This window comes from Protopterus annectens, chromosome 6.part0, assembly GCF_019279795.1.
Source record: "Protopterus annectens isolate FY-2018-M chromosome 6.part0, PAN1.0, whole genome shotgun sequence".
Classification (NCBI taxonomy): Eukaryota; Metazoa; Chordata; order Ceratodontiformes; family Protopteridae; genus Protopterus; species Protopterus annectens.
The window spans coordinates 59,229,623-59,247,405 of NC_056737.1; positions in this window are offsets into that span (position 1 = coordinate 59,229,623).

Sequence of the window (17,783 nt, forward strand, 5' to 3'; positions counted from 1 at the left end):
AGACAAATATAGGTTCTGTAAAAAGAATTGGAAACAATTGCTCATCTTGTTGCTAGGTGTGATGTACTCATGGCAGAGTGGCTGCACACTGAAAGGCACAATAATGTGGCAATACTGTTGCACTAGGGATTGTGCAAACACTACTATATAGAAGTAGCTGTGAAGAATTGGAAACACGAGCCATAAGGCATTTTAGAGAATGGTGACATGCACATCACATGGGATCACCCATTACCAGCAGTTCAAAAAACAGATGTAAGAAAATCAGATACAGTAGTCCATGAAAAAAAGATAAAAGTAGTATTGATCATTGGAATTGCTGCACCTATTGATTACAATGCCTTATATAAAGAGATAAATAAAGTTATCATATATTATGGTTTGCTGGCAGAAATAAGAGCAATATGGAAGAAAGATACCCAGGCATTTCCAAGAGTAATAGAAGCAATGGTCTAATAAAAAATAATTTATGTTTGTACTTAAATATGATACCAATACATGCAACTCCATATGGCTTACAGAAGTAAGCAATTCTAAGTACACTGTAGGTGCTGAGAAGAGCACTCCTGGCTAACATAAAATATTGAAACAATACTAATTTCATGAGCTCTAATCATACCCTAAAATAGGGATGGGGTCCATTCTCATCATGGTATTAGGATGCCAAAAGATTTGGAGAAATTATCCTAATGTACTCATGGGAGAATAATGTCAGAATTCATGGTGATTGAGTGGGGAATGGAGGAAATGCAATAAAGAAATAAAAAAAAAAATCACTTATCCAGCCAGCACTTCTAGCTAAATCATGAAGGCGAGACACTTCTGCTATGTGAGACTGTTTATTTAAAACTGGCCTTTCAGGGCTTCATGAAACATAGAGTTAAGCACGTTTGTTGGTTATATCTTCCCATAGGAAGTAGAAGAATATAGTTTACTGTTTGCTTTTACTTGTTATGCCGTTAACTATAACAGTATTGTAAGTATTTTGCACAGTGGCTTGTGAAATACCAGTCAACTCCTTCCGAGCATGCTGTTATGGATGCGACAATCTACAGATTCTAAGCAACAGTTTTGTAGACCCCTTGTTGATAGATTTCAATCTGTTAGATGATGAGATAATTCCACCCTCTTCTTTCTGCTAGTCTCACAGGAATTTAACACTCATAAGAGTTTGTTGTCTGGTTCTGGTCTATACTTAAGTATGATCTGTGCATAAGCATCTTCAAAAATAAAATATGTTCCATTCAGGATGCTGCTCTTTACCTGCTCAGGAGTTCCTTACTACTTCTGTAGATCACTCTTCCACTGAAGTTGTGAAATCTGCAAACCCCCTTGGAGTCATTTCTGAGAATGAGTACTCGACTGAACACCATATCAAGTTAGTTATTACAGACAAAACACCCAGAGAATTGTCATATTATACATGGCCAAGATTTTTATGATTCACTACACAAGAACAGCTACAAGTCATGTTTTTCAACCTCTAACATCCCATCCTATGTACTAACCATCACACAAACACCATACATGGTCTAATATGGTATAACAAGATCGCATGCTTTGCTATCATTATGTCTTCCTGCTTACACTATTGTGAAGACTTACGCATGCTTATATGGCTAATAGTACATAATTCACTTTAGATGATCCAACTAACAATGGCTGAAAGATTATTGTAATCAATAACTGATAGCATTTTCTAAGATGCTGATCTGGTATACTCTGTCAAATCCATTTCTCTTCAGAGACAGCTTATTAGCATAAACCAAATCATTTACGAACAGTCAATGACACTTAGATGTGGTGTCTTATGAATATAAAGGTGTCTACAAAAATGGGTTTAAATGGGACTTCAAAGAGTAAGTGGTCTTGTAAACCTAGAGTCACTTGTGCTAGCTACACAGTCACAAGCCTTTCTCTCTCTACTTTTCCAGTCTGTATATTTATCTTTCTACGGTACCTTCACCCCATCTACTATCAACAGTTTCCTTCTCACTCACTCTCTAATTTACTATCCAAGCCATTATCTTCAGTCTTCAGTCTCTTCTTGTCTCCTCATGCTAATCATCACAGTCAATTATTTTGACATTGCTGTAGTCCTTCATTACTCTTTCCACCCATTCTGCCCAATCTACCCCATTGTGTTTTCTTCCATCCTCCTTTTCTGTGGCCTTTATTCCATAAGGTCTAACAATTATCGCAGTAGCTGATTTGTGGTTCTTCATGTTGTGGCTGTAACAAACAGCTTCAATATTTTTATAACTATTATCTGTTTCACTAATATGAATTATACATCCCCGCTGTACTGTCACTGAGTGTGCTTAGGATCATAGGATCATGGCAATTTACTAGGCTAATGGTCACTGGGCCTTTTTATGTCTAGCCATTTATGCCCCAATTTTCCCATTGATCAATGCCAACAAACTAGATGGGCTTTGCTATATGCCTGTGCCTTAGGGCATCTACAAACTGTCCCTTTCCATAAGGGTCAGAGGTGTCAAGCCAAGGGTGAATTTGAAATTTCCCATGCACTGGTCCAAACTGCATTTAAATAGGCTTAGATAAAACCTCTGTTTCAAATGAATGGGTAGTCTATTTCAGAAAAGGGGTAATATCTGAGACACATACTTGTCCTTCCAACATGTTTTGTTTATGCCACAGATGAGGCTTAGATCCTTAGATCAGGTAAATCTAGTACTTTTTGCTTTGTGAATGTGTAGCAGATCCATCAGGGGTTTGACTGGAGAATACCTTGTAGATTAGACATAGATTGTCTCTCAGTAGTCTGTAGGAGACATAGTACAATGACAGGGCTTTGAGGCGACCCACATAGGGCAAGTTATTTACACCTTGCATTCTTTTAGTAAGGAACTTCTGTGGCCACTCCAGCTGTTGTAGTGTACTCAATTATTGGCCTAATTAGGGCTGAGTATAGTGGGACTATAATCTCCTTATATCTGTAGGCCATGCCCTTACTTTTAAGTTGTGCCAAATAGAAGGATTTTCTCACCACCATGGACTCATGATGATCAAAGTTCAGGTTACTGTCAACCTGAATTCCTAAGTCCCTTACCACCAGTTCTACAATTAGAGGACTGTTATCAATGCTGTAATTTGGAGGGGTGGTCATCCTCCCACAGAGTATATTTATGCATTTTTTTACTGAGATTTAGGTCATGGCTATGGCACCAGTTATTTGTCTGTGTCAGACCCTCCTGGAGGATATCTTTATTTTTTGAGGATTCATTGACTGTACCCAGCTTACAGTCATTAACAAATTTGGTCTGCTAAAGGCCCTCAACATTTGCCTTGAATTCAGATAAGTACATTCTGAACAGGAGAGGTCTCAGTACTAAGCTCTGTGGCACAACACTAGTAGCAGACCTCTTGGTGGAGCTGGCTTCCCCCCCACCCTAACTTTATATTTCCTCTCTGTTAGCCATTTGGCTCTCCATCAGGTGATATAGAGAGTTATGTCTAAACTTGTGAGCTTGTCTATAATGCCTGAGTGAAGTATTTTGTCAAAAGCTTTTGTCAGGTTAAGGTAGGTGGTATGCACCATTTTGCCCTCATCCATGACTCCAGTGAAATTCTTGAAGAAGTTCACCAGGTTTATTACGCATGACCTGTCCTTAACAAAACCAGACTGAGACAGATCCTGTGTTTGAAGTTTTCCTATATCTTTGCTTATCAAGTCCATGAAAATTCTTTCCATGGCTTTGCATATAAAACTAGTAAAATTTATGGATCTGTAATTCCCTGGGTCTGCTGATGGTCCACCTTTGTTTAGAGGGATGGCCATTGCAGTCCTCCATTCCCTAGGGACAAAGTCTGCTTGAAGGCTGATGGTTGAACAGTGATTCTAGTGACCATGATGGGTCTTGTTTCAAGCTGTTTAGTAAGCATCCTAAGATTTTATCAGAGCCCATTGATGTAGTGGTTTTAACTTTGGAGAGTGTGGTGAGGACTTGTTCTTTAGTGATAATTGAGGGAAAAATGATGGACGATATTTCCTGGCTGGTAATCGGGGGTGATAGGGGGTAAGACTGGATCTAAATTTTATGGTCAACAAATTTGCTGTCTCCTCTGGTCCAGTATAATGAGTTTCATTTACTATTTGTTCAACACACTGTTGGGTGTTCCCCTTAAGGTTGCATACATAACTAACAATGCCTTATGTTTATCCTTAGCCTGGGAGGCTACTTTGCCTCAATTTTGGCTTTGATGAACTGATTAGTTCTCTGAGTTGCTTGTTGAGACTGATGAGGGAGTTGTCTGTGTGTTGGGCATAGCTCTTCCTATTTTTGGACTACATTTCACTTTCTTTTGTTGTGCAGCCTATTTATACTGGGGGTCCACCAAGAGGGGTTGTTTTTGGAATTTATTTTAAGTTTATTTTGGCTTAGTATTGCTATTTCTATGCAGTTATTTACATGCTTGCACAGGGCTTCAGTAAACTCTTCCACTTAGGCAAGTATTCTCTGAGTTTAGCTATGCCATCACTTAATAGGAGGTAGTTAGCTTTGTAAAAGTTCTTTAAGGTTCTGGGGTTTTCTTGGAGTTTGGGATTTATATTTATTTCAAAGGTGACCACTTTGTTATCTGATCTGACCAGTGAGGACATTTAACTAGGGGGTGTGCAACATTCCCTCATATTTGTGAGTACTGGATCCAGGATACTAGCACCCCTAGTAGGTGATCAGACTAGTTGTTCCAGGGTATTTGCATTGGCAAAATCCAGGAATATTTCAGCGTATATGTTAATGGCTGTATATTCATCCCAGTTTATGATGAAGTAGTTGAAATAACATAACAAAAAAACAGGTGTTAACAAAGCAGGCTGGCATTCAATTCTCAATACTAAGGAAAAGAAATGGATTATCAAACTGGGGGGATTATTCCCACCTGGCCTCAATGACAATTTTTAAATTATCCAATGGGTATTCAGTAACCTCTTTATTAGTTGTCACATTTTTGCTTTGCTTATTTTCACTGAAGAAGGTTGTGTATATCCTACCGAAACCGGTCTGTTGCAAAAGTGTTATACATGTGTAGGTTTTTTAACCTGTCACAATAAATTGTTGCCTTCAGGATCTACGTTTTGCTGGTTCTGTTTTTCTTTTGCTTCATGTTACATTTGGGACCGAGCAATTGCTCTACGTGCAGGAATTCTTTTTGTGTTACGCTGTTTCTGCCATTTCCTGCTGGGGGCCGGTGATCCTGGACTGACTGGATGGTTTACTTTTTTGAATTATCTCATTCATTTTATTTATCCATTGGATTATTCTACCAGGTTTAACATTTTCTGGTTTGACAACATTTTTTTCCTCGTAGAAGATGTTTCACGGACTTATTTACCCCAAATGCAACTCAATTTGGCGTTTTTAACTGAATGAGCGTATACGCCAATTTCGCAAGCCTGCTCTGGTTTATTTAATATGCGAGACGCTATTCTCAGTTGATGCCAGTGGTTTTTTGATTACAACAGTACTGTGCAGTTTTTTGTGCCTAGTGGAGCGTATTACTTTATCCTTTATAGGCACTATTGGGTGGATTATTCATCGTTTAGTGGACTGGGCTACTTGGTTGATACTGGCGTGAACTTATTCCACTAACGGATTTGGCCCCTATAAAGGTACTGTATAACGAATTTATACATCGCAAATTTTTTCGGATACAGTATTGTGGAACAACATTGACTTTTTTGGGACTTACAGCCCTTCTTTTTTCACATGTTCAATATATTTTTTGTGCATCAAAATGGCGACGTGGCTTTATGATGTACATATGTGATTTACCATTACAATACGTTGCCAGTGTGTTTTTTGATTACAACAGTACTGTGCAGTTTTGTGTGCCTAGTGGAGCATATTACTTTATCCTTTATAGGCATTATTGTGTGGATTATTCATCGTTTATTGGACTGGGTTACTTGGTTGATACTGGCGTGAATTTATTTTTACTAACGGATTTGGTCCCTATAAAGGTACTGTATAACGAATTTACACATCGCAAATTTTTTTCGGATACAGTATTGTGGAACAACATTGACTTTTTTGGGACTTACAGCTTTTTTTCATATGTTTAATATATTTTTTGTGCATCAAAATGGCGACGTGGCTCTATGTACATATGTGATTTACCATTACAATACGTTGGTCTAGGATTTATTTGTACTGATTACATTTCATGTACAAAACTTATATACTCATATCACATATATTTGGTGAATTTTGTTTCACTTTTCTGTGTATATGTTTATATGTCTAGAGTCTGCTTTTTGGTATAGCAGACAACAACTTCCTTTGGGTAATCTGTTCATACAATTGGTATGAGTTGTCGCGGTTTAGCGTGACTACATTTACAACTTGTTAAAGCACATATTTTTAGTTTTTTAACTACCGATTGTGGCAAGTCCATTGGTGTTATTATTGAGGGACATTGTCTTATTATCTTTGGATTGGAGTATATTGTACTAAACAATCAGTTTGGTTTTATAGGTTTTTCATCTTTTTACCATACCATTCACTACTGATATTTGCAACCTCAATTGACTTCTCTTTGATGTTTAAATCCAGACATTTGGTCTGATCTTGGTCTTAGGGGGTTCAACTGTTTGATTTGGATCTGGACATTGTTTATTAATATTGTTCAGGCCAATTTTTTCAGGACGACAATATATATGTGTCACCATTTGACCTTAGGTATTAAGGTCTTATGCAGTCTCATTTATACTGCCAGGGAATATTATATTTTAGCATAGTGTTTTGATCAATAGGGCATTACCAACTTTTGTCTTTTATGTCTGACATTGCTATAATATTGCTTAGCAGATTTTGGCTTATTACCTTTGATATAGGAAAGATGATTAGTCAGTAGCCCATGATTTTAGTCCTATACACACATATGCTATTAGGTACAGTCATTTTTTGCACAGTATTGTAACACATGTTTAGATCTAACCACTATTGCATCTTATATTTGACCAATTGGATGTACACATGTCCTTGCATTCTTCTCAATCATTTTTTAAATATTTCTTTTAATTTTTCAGTCTCATAAGTATGCTCATATATTTGTGCGGCTGACTTTTTGATAATTTTTGTATTTCAATGGTTTACCCTCATTAGGGCCTTCTTGTATAAAATTTGACAAAATTTGATGCTTTGACTATGGTCCTGTCATAGGACAAGAATATATTCTTTACGGTTTATGGGATTATCCAGTTTTTGAATTGACATCAGGGACACAGCTGACTCATATATTTTTTGGGCTGTTATTGTCCCTTGAGATTGCTGACTTAGTTTTATGACTAATATTGTCAGCTTTTCATTTAAAATATGGATCTTGTCAGCTTTATTTCAGGACTATCTGCGGATAGGGAGGATCTCAGGGTTTTTGGTCTGAGCGGCAACACTGGTGATTTGACCAATAATATGGGCTCTTCAGATGCTGAATCTAAATGTATTTCAGCTTTTCAAGATCTTTTTATACATCTTAAAACCCTGAGATCTAATATATGGCATTCTAAGCTATTTAAGGCTTATTTAGCCAAGGGCATCACACCCAGGGGGCTAAGGGTGCGCATTCAGCCCCTGGTTTCAAATGCAGATGAGGAACTGATTGAACAATGGTCCTCTATTCAACAACGAGCGACCATCTCTTTTGTTGAATCATTATCCAAATTCTATGACAGGACCATAGACTCTGAAATTCAGTCTGTTACCAGATTGGTTGAGGCTATCAAACCCTATGAGGATGAACCATTTTTCAAATCTCACCTTAACAAAATAGCAGGGGATATCAAAATATTGGAAGAACAACTACGTACTAGAAAATTAAAAAAATTTCAGAGGGATCAAGGTGATTATCAGGGTTCTAACCCCTTTGCTGTGAATACGAAACAAGTCAGGTTCACCCCGAATTTCAATAGATCCTCTAGAAAAAAAGACCAAGATCCATTCTTAAAAAATCTGGACACACATCAGGGTCATCAACTGAGGATGCATCCTCATATACAGATAGCGAGCCACAGTCCACTTTGGGATCACCGGCCCCCAAAAGAACCCCTGGTTCTGTCCCTTTAGGTCAAAACAACACAGGGGGGGCAGGAAACACAGAAAGCATCACAAACATTCAGGGGTTATTGAAAATGGTATTGGAGAAATAAATGTTGCTTTTGACAACAATGTTTTGAATCTGTCTGATTTTGTACCTTCTTCCACCCAATTGTCAGTTTTGAATAAAGGCTTATCATTTGTACCCGGGTTCATCATCACTGAAGATAGTATGGCTCAGGATGTTTTTGCTTTTTGTAGATTATTAAATCTGAAACTGTTTTTTGGTGATTCTGATAGTTCTATGACTGGTAAATTCATTTATCACAAGTCTAAATTTAACCCACCTATGCATCCCAATGTACTTCAATTTCAGCGCAATATTCTCAAAGATCTACATTTCTCTGGTCAAGGTTTACGTTGGAAAACCAACAACATCTCTTCAGCCGAAAGGCAGGCTATTGTTGAATTACAGAAAAATGAAAATATTGTAATTATTTCAGCTGACAAAGGGGGTGCCGTGGTAATTTTGAATTGGTTTGACTATGATAAGGAAGCCACCAGACAATTGTCAGATCAAAAGTATTATTCACTCATGACAATCAATCCAACATCTAGGTTTCAGAAACAGATTGAAGACTTTATTCTTTGGGCCAAGGATGAGTTCATCATCACAGAGGACATTGCACAACAACTCATTGTCCATGATCCAACTCCACAATATATATACTTCCTACCAAAGATTCACAAAAGTCTTGTCAATCCCCCTGGGCGTCCCATTGTGTCTGGTAGAGGGTATATAACAGAACCCCTTTCCTTGTTTCTCACTCAGCATTTAAAACCCTTGTTGAGTCTGGTGCGATCACGAATACATGACACCACCATGTTCCTTAACATCATATCTGATAGCCAGTTGGAAGAGGACTGGGTTATGTGCACTTTAGATGTTTGTTCCTTGTACACTAACATTCCCCACAAGTCAGGCCTGGAGGCTTTGTCTTTCTGGTTAGACCAAGCTGGTTTATATCAACCTCTTTTTAATTCTTTTCTGGTTGAACTAGCTAAATTTGTTCTAACCAGCAATGTCTTTTTTTATCAAGACAAATGTTACTGGCAGGTCAAGGGAACAGCTATGGGAGCCTCTTTTGCTCCCATTTATGCTGACCTTTTTATGGCTTTTGTAGAACATCATATAATTTACAATTCTCGGAACAACATTTTTTTGGAGCACATTGACATTTGGCGCCGCTATCTAGATGATTGCTGGATGGTTTGGACAGGTGACATACAAGGTTTAATGGATTTCATTTCCTATTTAAATAACAACATTTGGGGTTTGGAATTCACTGTACATTATGATTACAGGAAAATCACTTTTCTGGATGTTGTCATTACCAAATTGCCTGACTACACATTGTCCACGGAAGTATTTAGGAAACATCCTGAATACAATACTATTTTGCATGCATCCAGTTTTCACCCCCCTCATGTTATACGCAATATTCCCAAGTCCCAATTCATTCGCATCAAGCGTATTTGTTCCACGGATAATGCTTTCCAACATCATAGGAGGGATCTTACTGAAAGATTCAGGTCTAGAGGTTATCCAATGGGTCATGTGTCCAGTGCTAGTAATATGACTAACTCTTCCAACAGAAACAACTTTCTCAAATATCAAAAACATACTTCTGATAAAAGCACCACATTGAGATTCACCACCACCTATGCTAGAAACTCGAACCAATTAATTGATAGTATCAACAATCATTGGAACATTTTACAATATGACTCTGACATCTCCAAATTTATTCCAGACCGATGTCAGTTTTCATTTAGGAAAGGAAAAAACCTAGGGGGTTTCTTTAATCACTTCAAGCATGGCAGCAGGCAGAATCATACACAATTCAAACAAACCACACTTTCAGGGGATCCACTTACAGGCTGCTTTCCATGTGGACACTGCACTAATTGTGATAAAATCAATAAATCAAAACAATTTTCCAGCAGGAATTGTCCTCAGGTTTATGACATCAAATTTTTTGCCAACTGCAGCAGCGACTGGCTCATTTATTTGGCCAGTTGTCACTGTGGTGCTTTTTATGTTGGACAGACCTCTCGGCCACTTAGAATCAGAATCACAGAGCATATTAGTAATATCAGGACAAAAAAGATAACCAATGCTTTATATAAACACTCTTTGGCACACACCACTGCTAAATTTACATTCATGGCTATTGACATTATACAAGGGAATAGGACAAACAAAGCAGGCTGGCATTCAATTCTCAATACTAAGGAAAAGAAATGGATTATCAAACTGGGGGGATTATTCCCACCTGGCCTCAATGACAATTTTTAAATTATCCAATGGGTATTCAGTAACCTCTTTATTAGTTGTCACATTTTTGCTTTGCTTATTTTCACTGAAGAAGGTTGTGTATATCCTATCGAAACCGGTCTGTTGCAAAAGTGTTATACATGTGTAGGTTTTTTAACCTGTCACAATAAATTGTTGCCTTCAGGATCTATGTTTTGCTGGTTCTGTTTTTCTTGTAGTTGAAATAACCCATGAATATGGTAATGGGCTGAATGGTGATTGACTCCAGTACATTCAAGTCTCTGGTATGATTATCATGGGTCATAGACAGGACCTATAACTAGCAAGGATATTGTATGGACTTTACCTAAGGTTAGTTAAACATAAAGTAGCTCAAGCGTGTCATATTGTATGAACAATCTTGACATGTCCTTACTTTTTATACAGACTGATACACCTCCACCCTAAATGTGTGGAAGGCATTATAGCCTTGCACTCTCAGGGTGCTTTCCATGGCTTTAAACCATGTCTCAGTAAGTGCAGATATGCAAACACTCTCCAGGATGAGAAGCACTTCCAGGGACTGGAGCTTGTTGTCGAGATGCCTAGCACTGAGCAATAGCAAGTTTATCATGATTAGAATTTACTATGTCAGAAGCTTTATCAGACTGGCATCACCTAAAAAAGGCAGTATAGTGATGGGTAATGTTTTGGACAATATGAAAACGCCTAGTGGGGACACGTACAGACCATCCATGACATAGCAGCCTGTTCATTATGTCCACCCAAACTGACAAATATTGGACTCTCTTAGAATGATACCAGTAACTAAGCCGATTGTTAAAGTGAATTGTCATCTGTTTATATTGTGGTATATTTCCTTGGAGAAGGCAGAATGCTACTCAGTGCTAAGCTCATACCTGCCTGGGAGACACATTCTAAAAGCTCTATCATGTCTCTCTTCATTTTGTCCAGAGACATACATTTAAGGTCATTAACATCCACATGGACTATGACAGTTTCATACTGGTGCTTGTGGTTCAATGTTTTCAGTGCTTGTGTGATCTGGCTGATCCTTGCCTCCCATAGTCAACTGACTGTGACTGTCTCCTTGCTCAGCAGGGGATCAGTGTGACTCACAGCAGAGTCTCCAATGAGCAATATGTTGTGCTGTGTGGCAGTTTGCCTTAAGGGCATAAAAGTTGAGACATTATGAGATGTGGCTGTATGTGTCCTGTGGAGTGTTGTCTTTGTAGAGTGTTTGGAAGGTTGTTGAGGACAGAGTATGGGAGGCATTTGAGGTCTAAACAGACTGCATTTAAGACCCTCAGTATATGTGATTTTATGTGTCTGATCCATAGTGGGTGGAGAATGTGTGTGTTTTTGGAAACCTGTTTGGACATATCAATGCCTGTATGCAAAGGATTATGGAATTATATCTCTTTCATACTGTGGCAGTCAGCTTAAGAATAAGGTGGTTGTCAGTAAACATGAGACAATTACTACATTGTCTCAGGGTGGCCATTTCCACCAGTCTAGCTACAGAGACAGTAGGAACGTGCATATCCTTGGCTGTGGTCCTTTTATGATCTATGAGATAACCCACCACTGGCACCAGTTGGGGGATGTACATGGAAGGATGACAAGAACACACACAGTATTTCCAGATGCAGCTCTCTGCATCAAAAGCAATTTCCCTTAAGAGCACACAATGAACACAATCAGTCCGGGGCTGGTTTTTCCCTCCTTTCTCCAGATCCCCAATAAGAACCCCCACTGGCACAGCTATAGAGTTGAAATTGCAGCTGAATGACCAAAGATCTCCAGCACTCTTTGTCCAGCCAGTGCTTCATATCCCTGCCCAAGTAGCTGACACTCATAGTCTTTGAGGTTTGATTTACACACACACATGCACCCCCCCACACACAAACACACACATACACACCTGAAAAAGGCTGGCACAGGTTTACTAACTATGCCCCTTTCTGCCCAGACTATAAGGTAGTTATCACTGCCATCATTTGCTCCATATCAGCTACTTTAAGGGCCTTAAAAAGGATGTCCAGTCTTAATGTATAATGTTACTATCAATACAAATGTTAGTTTGACCAAGAGCAAGGCTATTAGGAGTGGCCCACACAGTGTCACCAAATAAATATGCAAGTACTCTCAGAACTTAAATATCTCTAGACAGATCAGCCACAATGAAAGGTCTAAATATATTTAATAACAAATATTAAAAGAACAAGAAAATACTATATATTTACAGTGACATCAGAGTTCAAAACCACAGGAAATATTTAAAACAACATTGCAGGGCAGTCTGAAATAAACAAAGAAAAGTATCTAAACTAAGTTTCACTATATTCCTGATTATATCTAAAAGAGTTACTATTCCCTAGAAACTTACTTACAGAACAAGGCAGATTTGTTGAGTGGATCTTGATGTTGTCAGGCCCAAGACAGAATACAGAATACTGTCTATATCTAAGAGACTTCCCAGTTTAATATCTCAAATATTACTGCTGGGATAACTTCCAGAATGACATCATTGCTTGTCATCTGACCCCAAGTTCCCAGGTCCAAAATAATCATTGATAGCAGCTGGTAGCATTTAACATCTACCTGTGAAAATATATAGACCTCAGATATTATGCAGATGGTGGAGTCATAAAACAATTGCATCCCTTCACATTTAGTAATTATTTCACCTTAAAGACAATAGAGAAAGCTCCTTAGTATAGATATTTGCGTCTGTTGCACTGAAACTAAAAGATACATCTTTTTATACCCTGGCCATAAAGCAATTTAATTTCAGTTATTTTCTGAAGTTCACCTCCTGTATTCTAGTTTCTACTGCTAAAATATACATTTAAACAGTTACAATAGTGCATGTGCATTTTTGTTTTTTTGCAGTAGGGTACACTGTGGATACATTTCAAGCACAAGCACTCTACAAAATATCTCTTCAGCACACATGCCTGTACAGACCATCTTGTATGACATACAGTTCTAATACATTTGTAACACAAGCATCTTATATGAAGCATGTTGATATTCACAGATTACATATTATTCACAAAATTCCAGATAGCTGAGCTGGCAGTATCCCCCTTTATTACACTATATGAGAGGCAATGCATGAAGGGTTTGTAACTAATTACATATGGAGTTGTTGGGCTGTGGGGAGAGGTCTGGGATTGATGTAAAACAACACTCTTGGGGTAATGCTTCTCAGTGGGTAAACTAGCTGCTCTACACTCAGCTAGATAGTTCTAAAATAGCAGATGAAGTTTTATATGGAAAATTACAAGTCTAGGTGCCTGTGTCTATACAGGACACTGCAAACCAATGCTGCACAGCTCAGCACAGGTTATAGCAGATGAGCTAGAGACAAATCCAGTCAGTAAACAGTAAAAATGCAGTGTAAGTGTGTATATAAGGATATATCATGCAAGTCACAATTCTCTCACTACTGTGAGTGATGCTACAAGACTAAGGTCCCCAGACTAAATAAAAAGTGAAGAGTATAAATGCAATGACAGCTTTATTCTAGTTAATGGACTTCTGTCATGTTGCAGTATATAAGAGGAGCCAGTGGAAGAAAAACACAAAGCTCTAGTAGGCATTTCATTCGTAACTACTAAGTTATTTTTCCCAGTTGTGTATATTGCAGACCAGTACAAATAATTTCTGGGTCTTTAGCTGACTCGTTTATTTTTCTGAACCCATACAAAAGCTTGTTGTCATCCATCTGATCTGTGGACTACTTTAAATGTGCTGCTGTCAGTTTGTTGCTCTCTCCATTTGCCAATAAGAAAAATGCAGTTAAGCTTTGAAAATTTTGCAGTAGTTCAACCTGTTAGAAAAATATAGAGGCAAAAGAAATTTGTAACTTTCTGTTATGTTAGAAATGGAATTACTATTCCACATTGTTTATTTAATTTCATTATAGATTATCCCAAATTTCTCACCACAGATTTCTTGCCTACCTTTCAGAAGGAATTTTAACACTTGGAGGGAAGTAAAGAAGCAGGATGCATTACATTGTGTGACAAAAAGTCTTTAGTGCAGGGAAATGCAGAATTCTGTGCCTAAATGTCACTGACTACAGAAGAGGGAATGCAAAGTGGAAAATGAGATCCTGTCAGTCCCAGAAAAAGAAAGATTTTACATTAGCCTTATAGAAGGGTAATCAAAATGTTTGGTCTTATGGGAGGATGTGCATGCAGTATAGTACTACTAATGATGAGAATTATGTGTGCTGTAAATATGTTAATGAGCAGAACATACACTGTCTATCTAGTCATACAACTGCCCTTTCCCCTCATTTCCTTCTGTTCTTTGCACTTCTCATACATTTTAAAAGAAATCCACTTTGTTCTTCATTACTGTCCACTTGCCATCAATGCACACCCATCACTCAGCAATAGTCCTGGTTAGGTTGAAAATAATCTTCTACTTGTAGATGGTGACCCTCTTCAATACTTTTCTCAGCCCTGTATTCTATGTTTTCCTCTTTTATGATCCATTCTGGCAGGATTATGTTCTGTCTGACCCCCCCTTTTGTTTTCCAGTGAATGGAGTTCTTATTTTCTTCAACATGTTTCAGGGATCAAGTTGCTCTTCCCTGATCACTATAACTATTCTGTGATCCCTCAGGAGTGCAGAAATGTGCTTCTCTCTGTATGGCCTCCAGAATGGAGTCCATTCCTCTAGGTATAATGTGATCAGAGACTAAAAGATTTGCAAAATGAGGTCCTCTCCTTAACGTCAACTTCATTGAGGATACACCCTAAGAGAGAGGGAGAATTACATCATTCTCCCTGTAGTAAACATCCCTGAAGTTTTATTGTTGGCCAACAGAGTAAATAATGATCCCATTATACTTATAGTCAGCTCTCTGGATAATTAATTCTTGACCAGCATACCTTCTCCTCTTTATAGTCATCTTTAAGGAGGATACATCATGCATTCCTAACCAACAGAGTAGGAGAATGATCTCAATTTCATTTACAAACAGGAAGTAACCTTTACATCCTACTGACCTCAGCAGCTGCCTTTTCAGTGTACTTGGTTGGTATCTGGAATCTATGATTACTGCTATCTTTGCTCTTCCAGTCTGAATCATCTAAAATTCATTCTTAGTTCTGAAAGATGCACCTCTGGTGTTGAAAATATTGCAGATAGTTCACAATCTGTTACCAAAGATGTTGCAGAACTTAGGGCAAAGTTTATATGAAAAAGAAAACAGATGGATACATATGTCTAATGGGGCATACAGTAGGATGGGGAAGAGAGAGAAAGAATGGGAAGGTGAATAAATAAAAATACTCCAGTTGTCTTAATGGAGTAAATGAGAGATTAAGCAGCATGTTTATAACAAGAACAGACTGTGAAAGAGTGCTTTGCAACAAAGCAGGATGGGAATGTGCAAACAATAACACAAGGACTACTTTTCCAAAGAAAATGTGGATGCATAGAAATGACTCACGGTAGAGAAAGGATAGGCTGATAGCTGGAGAGTTCAAGAGTATGTGAGGCATGCAGTAGTAGGGTCTGCTATTAGGGAGAAGGCAATGTAGGAGAAGCTGTAGGATCCATGGAGTTTGTGGAAGGCAAAGAAATGACCTGACTAACTATGCCTGGCTGTTCTTTTCTGCCAATAGTGATCATGTGCATTAGTGCTCCATTTCTAATGTATGCCTGTCTGTAGTTGACCATATGATCCATAAGAATCAGAAGGTTGTTTTGCAAGACGTTCTGCATATGAGGTCTTACACTCATTATGATACTGTGGTACTGAATTACCACCAAATACCCCAAATATCTGTGCTATCATGATAAAAGAAATCTAACATCCTGTTGTACTTAACCCAAAAGTCAATATTTTTTTCGTTTAAACATTTTCTGGTAATGCTTTATGACTTTAATCAGTTTTTTGGGGGGACAACAAGGTGGGTAGCAATGAGTTTGGAAACCATACTGCTGTCTCTCCATTGTTAGGGAGTGATCTGTGATTTGTATACTGAGATCCAGTAAAGTCACCTCACCTCAAATATATCTTTTTTCCTATAGTTTGTATCTTAAATATGGAATTAAATGTGTAACACATATAGTAACATTAGTAAATAAGTAACCCTTAATTGGATAGCTAGTGGTATGATGTAAATACCTCACTATGAACACAGCTGTCTGTGCTTTACTGCTTGACTTGTACTCTTTTATTATTTATTCATATGTTTAAGTGTTGGAAACATAGTGTCCTTTTGCAAGGCAAAATGCTGCCCTATTAAAATGTAATTGTTACACCATGATGTATTCCTGACTACACTCAAGGTCATAATTTTTTTATAAGGGAATTAGCTGTTATGTCTCAAGCCTTGAAGTTAAGCTCTGTTTCAAGGTATGAAGAAATGCTCTTTTAGTGGCATTTGAAAAAATAATCTGTATGTAACAGTTACGGAGAGAAAGGACTTGATAATTCATTACATCAGGTAAAAATGGCAGCAGATCAATACACTGACATTCTGCTGCAAATGCAAGAAAAAGAAACTATCCTTTGCAAAGGCTCACAATCTTGGCAAAGTCTCCTAATTTGTTTAATTTACATAACTGATCTGTTACCCTACTGGTGGAAGAAGACTAAACTCTCAAGCTTCAGTTGCCTGAGGGTCAACCCAATGATGACCAGAGTTCCTCCTTTAAAAATTACTGTTAGCAAATTCTGGTGGCAGTGATACCCTTTCTGGGATAATTTCTCCCTTCTTTGTGCTGATGTGACTGTGGAACTGGTATATATAAGTTTGTGGGGTGTGGAGTGTATTTTCAGCTGTGTTTTTCGAAGTTCAGGGAGTCTGTTTGTCAGTGCATTCAGTTTTGCCCACTCATAGTGGAACCAGTCATCAGGTTCACCATTCCAAGGACAAGTGAAGGGAGGATAATCAAATGTGAAGGGAAATTTTCTGGAACTTGTGATTTTTTTCAGTTAGATAAACCTTTTCACATAACAAAGGAATGTTATTTTATACTCACTGACTAAAGTGAAGACAGTTGTTTTCTATTTGCATTAGTCATTTAGAGAAGCTGTAAGAGGTCTCTTCTTGGTTAGCAGTTGTGTAAACTTCCCGAAATGCCTATGGAATGTATGATGTACTATACCCCTAAGAATGCACATATGAATACACACACACACACACACACACACACACACACACACACACACACACACACACACCAAAAAAAATAGTTTTGCTGAGGCCACTGAGGAATCTGTCAACAGTTAGCTGCATCTCCAACTTCAGAGCATTCAGTTGCCTAATGGATAAGACATTGACCTCCTAAGCCAGGGATTGTGGGCATGAGTCACATTTGAGGTGGTCTAATTGTAATATAAAATGTGAAGTCAA